At 36.7% G+C, this 8,854-nt stretch overlaps 1 protein-coding gene across 1 annotated transcript in view; it reads right to left on the reverse strand.

Annotated features, from left to right (window-relative positions):
• Positions 1-8,518, reverse strand: part of LOC136866941 (uncharacterized) — a 66,774-nt gene extending 58,256 nt beyond the window's left edge. The window contains exon 1 of the mRNA XM_068226776.1: positions 8,446-8,518. The gene's annotated coding sequence lies outside the window, so the exon portion shown is untranslated. The remainder of the gene's footprint in view (positions 1-8,445) is intronic.
• Between the last annotated feature and the right edge of the window lie 336 nt (positions 8,519-8,854).

Raw genomic sequence — 8,854 nt, forward strand, 5'->3', positions numbered from 1 at the left:
ATGCTTGAGCATGTTTATCATATTCGAGTTATTATCTTGAAACATACAGTAGGTATTTTGCACAAAAACTTAAAATGGCATAAAGAACTTGAAGTAAATGTATCATAAGTCAAACAAGCTGGAACTTATAATAAAGTTCAACTGTTATTTCGAATAGCAGTTCAACGGTTCCACCTATCACGATGGTAATAAATTCTTTAAATAACGCGATACTGTTGTCAATTTTGTTTAGAGAAAGGATTTCAACAGAATATACAGTAGTTCACTGGTGAAATAGTTAACAGTCGTCGTATTGTCGCTCTTCGTATTCAAATTTTGCATTCTTGGCTACAATCAAGTAGTTAATATAAAGAACCACTTAATCGATACTTTATGTTTTGCCTCAGGCAAAATTGAATATATATTAACACTTAGAGAACATGTTTCGACAACTTAGTGGTCATCTTCAGCTGTATAAAAAAAAAACTAAGCTGAAAAAACATTAGGACAATAAGCACAAGTAATACAGTCGTGAACAAAGGGTGCCGTGTATCAAGAAAATATAAATAAAAATCAGATGATTCTTGTATTCTGATAATTTGTAGTTCCGAGTAGGCAGTTAAAGTATACGTAATTTATATTTCACACCCTCAATTTTTCAGTATTTATGAGCGGTTAGCTAATAATAATCACGTTCCTATATCCCAATAATTGCAGTTCAAGTCTGTGGTATAGTTCTGACAGAAGTATTTTCGAGAAATTACTGTAGACAACCTCATATTTTTCAGCATTTAAGGACACTTTTATACTCCATCCTGTGGAGTAGAGAAAGTAATAGTAATCCACCATCTGCAATAATCACGTAACCATATTTCAGTTGAGAATTGTAGTGTAGGTACAGTATATTACGTAGTATCTTGCCTGTAATATTCGTGTGTAGTTTATTGGACATAACCCTTTCGATACTTCAGCATTTCAGATGTAAGGCTTTTCAGGCGTTTGCTCTATCAACCAGCGTTTCGTCTTAGGTCTGACACTAGACTCATCAGAGTGGGATGTGTCAGACCCCACCCACTGACGCTGGGGTGTATGCAGGTGAACTTATCAGAAGAGGCACAGTCTGATAACTGCACACAGGAGATATATCTCCACAATGGAATTATTGCCCGCCTAGCAATTCCAAATGGAAATTCTGAGTTCCCATGCAGGGAATTGGATATTTTTCACCAATAGAGTAAGACATGCATTTACCAAACGGCAAGATTCATTTCTATTACAGCATAGTAGAATAAAGTAGTACTAATATTCATCCATCTATGCGTTTAACTTTGTTGGTAATGCATGAGTAGTTCTTGCGAATTTCTAACTTTAGGACTAATTGAAATTTTAATTTCTATTTGTGCTTAGTAATAACCTTTTGTAATTAAGATACATCTAAACGTAGTTTAAAAATTATTGTAGTGTATTGTAGTAACTTATTAGAAATTAGATTGCTTATTCTCTTATCTTGTGAATTTCAAACTTTAATTGTAATTTCCATTTCTGATTGTGCTTAGTAATAACCTGTTGTAATTAGGATACGCCTGAACGTAGTTTAAAATTCCTGTAGTGTATTGTAGTATCTGAACGTAGCCTGACTGTAGTTTAAAATGATTGTAGTGTATTATAGTATCTTATTCAAATTTGGTGTGTTTATTCTATTAATGTGAAATATTTTGTATTATAGTATCTGTAGTATGTGTGGTAACTCTCTTACTAGAATTCTCTAGTACTAATTAGGGTAGTTTTAACTGCAGTTTAGAATTGTGTAATTCTTGTCTATTATTTTCTGTCTTCAGTAATTAACAGCAATTTTCATTCTGTTAGTGTGCTGTAAGAAAAGAAATTGTACAACTAAGTAGTATTGTTGTGTAGTAGTAGCCTATCATGTGATCATTGTGAACTATCCTAGACAATATGTCTTTCCTTTCATCATTATTTTCACAGAATAAGGTATCTTATTTTTCCTTTTCTTCTCATTGTTCAATAAGGAATGACTAAGGAGTGCAAGTGTAGGAACTCTGGGTGTGGCCAGGCATGAAGAAGTATGAGGGAGGAGTTGGAGAGTTTGAGTGAGAAAATTAGGATTCTCTCGGAGGACAGGAAGGAAAGTAGGCCTCATTGAAACTATGCACAAGATACAGTAAGTGTAAAAGAGGGGTGGTAAGAAAAGGGAGAATTGTAGAAGACAGGTGGCCTTATGCTTTAAGTGGAAGGAGATTGCAGGCTAAGGGCTCCATTCAAGATCAGGATTCAAGACAGGTGTCTGTGAGAAATTGGTACGAGTCACTGCAGGTAGAATAACAGCGGGCAGACGATGAACAGGGAACTGTTGTTGAGAAGTGTGGAAGTAGGAGGGAGGGGAAAGGGAAATGTGGTGTAGTAGATAGGAAAAGACAGGTGGAACAGGTTCACATGATGGAGAAAAGAGAGGTGGAAGTAGCTTCTGCAGCTGTCAGAAAAGACAGGACTGACCAGGAGGGGAGGGGAACAAATATGGTGTGTACAGTTGAGGCTCTGGTCATGGAGGTTCCATTGTTAGACATGTGGGGAAAGTGTGTGGAGGAAATGGAACCAGGATAGACTGTTATCCAGGAATTAGGTTGAGGCAGATGTTGAGGAAAGTAGAAGAGGAGGAGGGAAAGGAGAAGGTGGTAGTGTTTCACATTGGTACTAACAACATAAGACAAGCAGGTATAAGTACTGTACCGGGAGGTACACCCCATCGCCGCACATTCTAATTCAGCGCCTAAACGAACACCTCTAGTGGCAAAACAGTGAAACTGAAACTACACTAAATTAGAACTTTAATCAGAAGATGTCACTCCAGAAATATGATGTAATTTTGTTATTTTGCACTTGCCTAACCTGAGTGAATTTCTACTTGTTTTGTTTGACATTCATCAAGAAGTTTGGACATGCCTCCACAGATGACACTACCAAGAAACTATGATAATGCACCCTGGTGCAAAGTGCACGAACTTATAATTTAAAGAAGTTTTGTATTTCTAAGTTTTTGTAACTGACTGGTATTTATTTTTTGTTGGGTTGGCAATATTTCCCTTTTATTTCTGCCAATTTTGAATCTATCCAAACAAATATTTCTGTAATTAATTTTCAACCTATCACAGGCTTCTTCTTCAATTCTGAGTGTAACTTTGAAATGGACCAATAAAATTGCGAGGGCATGGCTGGTTTAGTCGTGAAAGATCTCGAACCTTCCCTGAGGGTTTATAAACTGCGGCTTTTCACGTCTCTTGGCCAACTGATCGTCATCTTACTGAGTGTGTGTGTCAAAGCAAGAGGCGGGCGGCCACTTTCGTCAGCTGCTAGAACTTCTACAAGGTAATGGCCACATAACTTTTCTCTCTTGCTACCTCCGCAGTTTAACCCGAGGGAAAGGTCCGAATCTTTAACTATGTAACCAAGTTTTCTAAAATGTAAATCTTCTTTCGGCTAATGTAAAAACTTCATAAACTCTTTAACTGTACAGCGGGGATAGAGAGTGAATTCCCCTCTCGAGCTCCCCTTCATCTTGGTTTGAGGTGACTACGTTTTTATAACTGGTTTTCATTCTGTAATATGGTAAAGTAATTTCTATACGAGTCACCTCAGTGGTTTGGGAATAGCCCCTGTTTCATCGGCCTAGAGCCCTTTAGGTTGTTTTAGTGTTCATATCTAGGAGTGCAAGCATACACCTCCACTCAGTTTGTGTTTCGGACCATTTACTTAACCTTTTCTTTTCTGCAAAGGCCCTGTAGTTTGGGTACTAGATACCCCTGTATAACATTACCTTTCAATTTGTTAGTTGTGCCTTGATGGGCAAGTGATTGTAATTTTCTGATATTGCCTGGAATAGGCTAGAAGAAACTTAGAGCCTGTTAGCTCTTTTCCAAAATTTTGTAATTATAAAGAGTGCCCCTGGAAGGCTGGATATTCAGATTTTGGAGAGCAAGTGCTATTGAATAAGGGGATATCTGCCCCTGAATAATTTGTGCTCTTTTGTAATTTTGAGCTTGTAGCTCAGGAAATTGTAAAACTATGGGCTTAAAGCCCAAAGTGTTAAGGTTCTGAATCTTGGATTTTTTCCTAATCTTCTTTAAGAATTGCTATGTGTACCTGTAATACTGATATGAAAAATTGTTAAGTTTGAAGTTCTGAAAATATAACCTTCAGATTAAGTTTTAATTCAATTCTTGGCATTGTAGTTAGACCCATGCACCCCGGCACCTTCTTTCACCTTTGTGTTCCACGGAAAACCCTGGAACAAGTATCAAAATAGTTGGGGATGTGTGGGACCTGGTAAATGCAGCACGGGTGAAATTTAAGGAAGCAGAGATTGTTATCAGTGGAATACTGTGTAGGAGGGATACTGATTGGAAGTTGATTGGGGATTTAAATAAGACTATGGAGTGGGTATGTTGGAAACTGGGAGTGAAATTTCTAGATTCTAATGGGTGGGCAGGAGATAGGGATCTGCGCTCAGATGGCCTTCAATTAAACTGCAGTGGTACATATAAAAGTTAGGAAATTTGTTGAGAAGGGTTATAGGAAGGTACATTCAGGGAAACAGTATGGCCTAGGGAGCGTTGATAAGGGAACTGGAACTGTAGAGGTATTGTTAAGAAAGGAATAGAATTAAGTAATTTAACAGATATATACTTAACAGATATTGTAACAGGAGTTGAATCATGGCTGAGAAATGGTATAATGGATGCAGAAATTTTCTCATGGAACTGGAATGTGTATTGTAAAGATAGGATAGGAATATTGGGAGGGGGAGTATTCATCCTGGTAAAAGAAGAATTTGCAAGCTACAAAAAAAAAAATTAAGGATTACACACATGAAATTCTAGGTCTAAGGCTCACCTCTAAAGGTAATAAGCAACTTGATATCTTAGGAGTGTACAGACCAGGAAAGAGTAGCGCTGATGCTGATTCAGAATTATTTGATAAGCTATGTGGGAAATGATAAGGAAAGGAAGTGATTGTAGTGGCTGATCTCAATTTACCAAATGTCAATTGGGAAGGTAATGTGAACGACAGGAAGCATGGCCAACAAATGGTAAATAAGTTAATATGGGAAGGGCATCTGATTCAGAAAGTGATGGAACCAAATAGAGGGAAGAATATTCAGAATGTGGTGCTGGTTAAAGCAGATGAGTTTATAGAGAAACCGATGTAACAGATGGTATTATTGATCACAAAGTTGTTTTGTAGTAGTTAAAAATAAATGTGAAAGAAGGGAAACTATTAAAATTAGGATTATTAGGCAGTAACATTTGCGTGATGAAACTGGCATGAAGGAGTTCTTAAAAAGTAACTATGATTGGTGGAAAATGGTAAATAAATTTGTAAACAGACTGTGGGATGGGTTTAAAGCAATTGTTGAGGAATGTGAAAATAGGTTTGTACCTTTGAAAGAACTAAGGAATGGTAAGATCCACTACATTATAACTAAGAAATAAAGAGGCTAAGAAGGAGGTGCGGGTTAGAAAGAAATTGAGAAATGGCTGTGGAAGTAAGGTGAAATTGAAGGAACTTACTAGGAAATTGATTCTAGCAAAGAAGTCAGCTAAGGATAACATTATAGCAAGCATAATTGGGAGTCATACAAATTTTAGTGAAAAATACAAGACTAGTAATAGCTATTTTATGGCAGAAACAGGTACCAAGGAGGACATTCCAGGAATCATTAATGAACAAGGGGAGTGTGTATGCAAGGATCTTCAGAAGTCAGAAGTATTCAGTCAGCAGTATGTAAAGATTGTTGGTTATAAGGATAATGTCTGGATAGAGGAGGTGACTAATACTAAAGAAGTATTAAAATTTACATATGAAAACAATGACATTTACAGTAAGATACTAGAAAACTAGAAAAGCAGCTGGAATTGATAAGGTTTTGGGGGATATACTAAGGACAATGGGTTGTGATATAGTACCATATCTGAAGTACTTATCTGATTATTGTTTGCATGAATAAGGTATACCAAATGATGGAGAGTTGCTATAGTAGCCCATGCATATAAAGGATAGGGTGATAGACATAAAGCTGAAAATACAGGCCAGTCATTTTGATATGCATTGCATGTAAGCTTTTGAAAGCATTCTTTTTGATTATATTAGACATATTTGCAGAATTAATAACTGGCTCGATAGAAGGCAGTTTGGGTTTAGGAGAGGTTATTCCACTGAAGCACAACTTGTAGGATTCAAGTAACATATACCAGATAACTTGGATTCAGGAGGTCAAATGGACTGTATTGTGATTGAACTATCTAAGATATTTGACAGGGTAGATCACTGGAGACTACTGGCAAAAATGAGTCCAATTGGACTAGAAAAAAAGAGTGACTGAATGGGTGGCTACATTTCTAGAAAATAGAACTCAGAAAATTAGAGAAGGCAAAGCTTTACCTGACCCTGTAATAATTAAGAGGGCAATTACTCAAGGCAGTATTCTTGGACCTTTATGTTTTCTTATATATATAAAGGATACAAGTAAAAAAGTGGAATCAGAGATAAGGATTTTTGCAGATGATGTTATTCTGTATAGAGTAATAAATAAGTTCCAAGACTGTAAGCAAGTGCAAAAAGATCTTGACAATGTTGTGAGATGGACACCAGGCAATGGTATGATATTAACCAAGGTTAAAAGTCAGGTTGTGGGTTTAACAGATAGTAAAGTCCTCTCAGTTTTAATTACTGCATTGATGGGTTGAAAGTTACTTTTGGGGATCATTGTAAATACCTGGATGTTAAAGACTTTCAATGGGGCAACCACATAAATTGGATTATAAATAGTGAATGATTGATTAATTGAAACAGACTGGCATTCCTATGATTAAATACTTGAAGTTATGCAGGATTTACGCTTAACTACATGAATTATTTTTCGTTTTCTTTTGGTGAAGAAAATTTCTACCTTCAATGTTCAACCTACGTTCCGTGTTTTAGATTTACCAGCAATTCTTACCTGGGGCTAATAGCTTAACGCACGTATGTGATGTGGATTGTCATAACAGGGTATATATTTGATTTTTCACTATTTCACGCTAAGCTTTTAACATTCAAAGACCGAGCATTACTGCCTATTGGCCATGGGTACGTATTGCAGGGCGCAAGTACAACTTGCACGACGGTAGGTCAGTAATGTCTTTGAGGCTGAGCCAGAGGTACTCCGGAAGCCTGTGGCAATGCAATAGGGAGGGCCCACGTAAAATAAACGGTGGTTGGTACGCGTGGATGTTGACGGGGTGGGCTGTTTTGTCTTATGTTATGTAAAAATAAACAAGGAGTCACTATTAATTGACTGTACAGTTGAAGGTGTGCCGTAAAACTACCTCTGTCCACAATCTGAATCCATTTATACAGGTCAGTTAGTAAATAGCACACCTACCAAAATGCATAGTTAGTGCATACTGTGGGGAACCTAGCACACTGGGGCAAAACACTGGCATCCAGGAATGAGTTGGCTTGAAAAAATGTATGATGTCGAATAACAGATCAACTTTATTGGTATTAGATACCACTTAGTCCTCCTTTCTCCCAAGTATTCACAGCCCAAACTTTGCAACACCCAAAACAAATACATCTGCTTTCCTTGGATTTTTTTTTTTATTTTTTTATTTTTTTTTTTATTTTTTTTTTTTTTTTTAAATCCTGGAGAGAGCCCATACAGTGAAACCATACTCTAGTTGGGGTCTTACCAGACTTACCAGTATATGCCCTCTCCTTTACATCCTTACTACATTCCCTAAATACCGTCATAACCATGCGCAGAGATCTGTACAGTACCCTTTATTTACAATCATATTTATGTGATTACCCCAATAACGATCTTTCCTTATATTAACACCTAAATACCTACAATCATCCCCAAAACGAACTTTCACCCCATGAATGCAATAATTAAAACTGAGAGGACTTTTCCTATTTGTGAAACTCACAACCTGACTTTTAACCCCGTTTATCATCATACCATTGCCTGCTGTCCATCTCACAACATTTTCGAGGTCACGTTGCAGTTGCTCACTGTCTTGTAACTTATTTATTACTGTGTACAGAATAACATTATCTGCAAAAAGCCTTAGCTCCGATTCCACTTCTTTACACATATCACTGATATATATAAGAAAACATTAAGGTCCTATAAAGCTTCGCCTACTCAAATTCTCTGAGATCTATTTTCTAGAAAAAATAGCCACTCATTCAATCACTCTTTTGTCAAGTCGAATTCAATACCATTCAACACTATGTCCCGGCAGCCCAAACCGTTTGGGAATTCAGGGTAAATGAAACTAAATTAAAACAACATTAAGAACAGTCCTTGGATAAAATTTAATGAAGTTTGCCGATTGTGGGCTGAAAAATAGAAACATTTGACTTCCTTATTACGCAAGAAGAACACTGAAAAATTAAGCTTACCGTACTTTATTAGCCTACTAGGTACCGTACGATGAGCTAATTGGCGACAGAAAGTGAGACTGAAACTTTATCAGCAATATGGACGTTGTAGAGAAGGCGTTAAATGAAAGAAATCAGGACTCCGTAATGAAATACAATTAATGCAATAAAAAGTACAATTATGCCGCAATAATAATTACGACTTCAGAACAACAACGACGCCACTTCGAAATCAAACCGTGTATAGTGTTCGCGTTTTAGATAGATAGATATTTATTTCAATAAGTAATTCCAACGAGCCAAAGGCTCATACAGAGGAATTGTACAATGAATAATATATTCAATGGCGGATCTACAAACTCTGAATACTTACAATGATATAATCAGGTGACTTAAACAATAAAAGTCGAGACATCAATACAGGAAGTGT

This window comes from Anabrus simplex, chromosome 3, assembly GCF_040414725.1.
Source record: "Anabrus simplex isolate iqAnaSimp1 chromosome 3, ASM4041472v1, whole genome shotgun sequence".
In the NCBI taxonomy this organism is placed as follows: domain Eukaryota; kingdom Metazoa; phylum Arthropoda; class Insecta; order Orthoptera; family Tettigoniidae; genus Anabrus; species Anabrus simplex.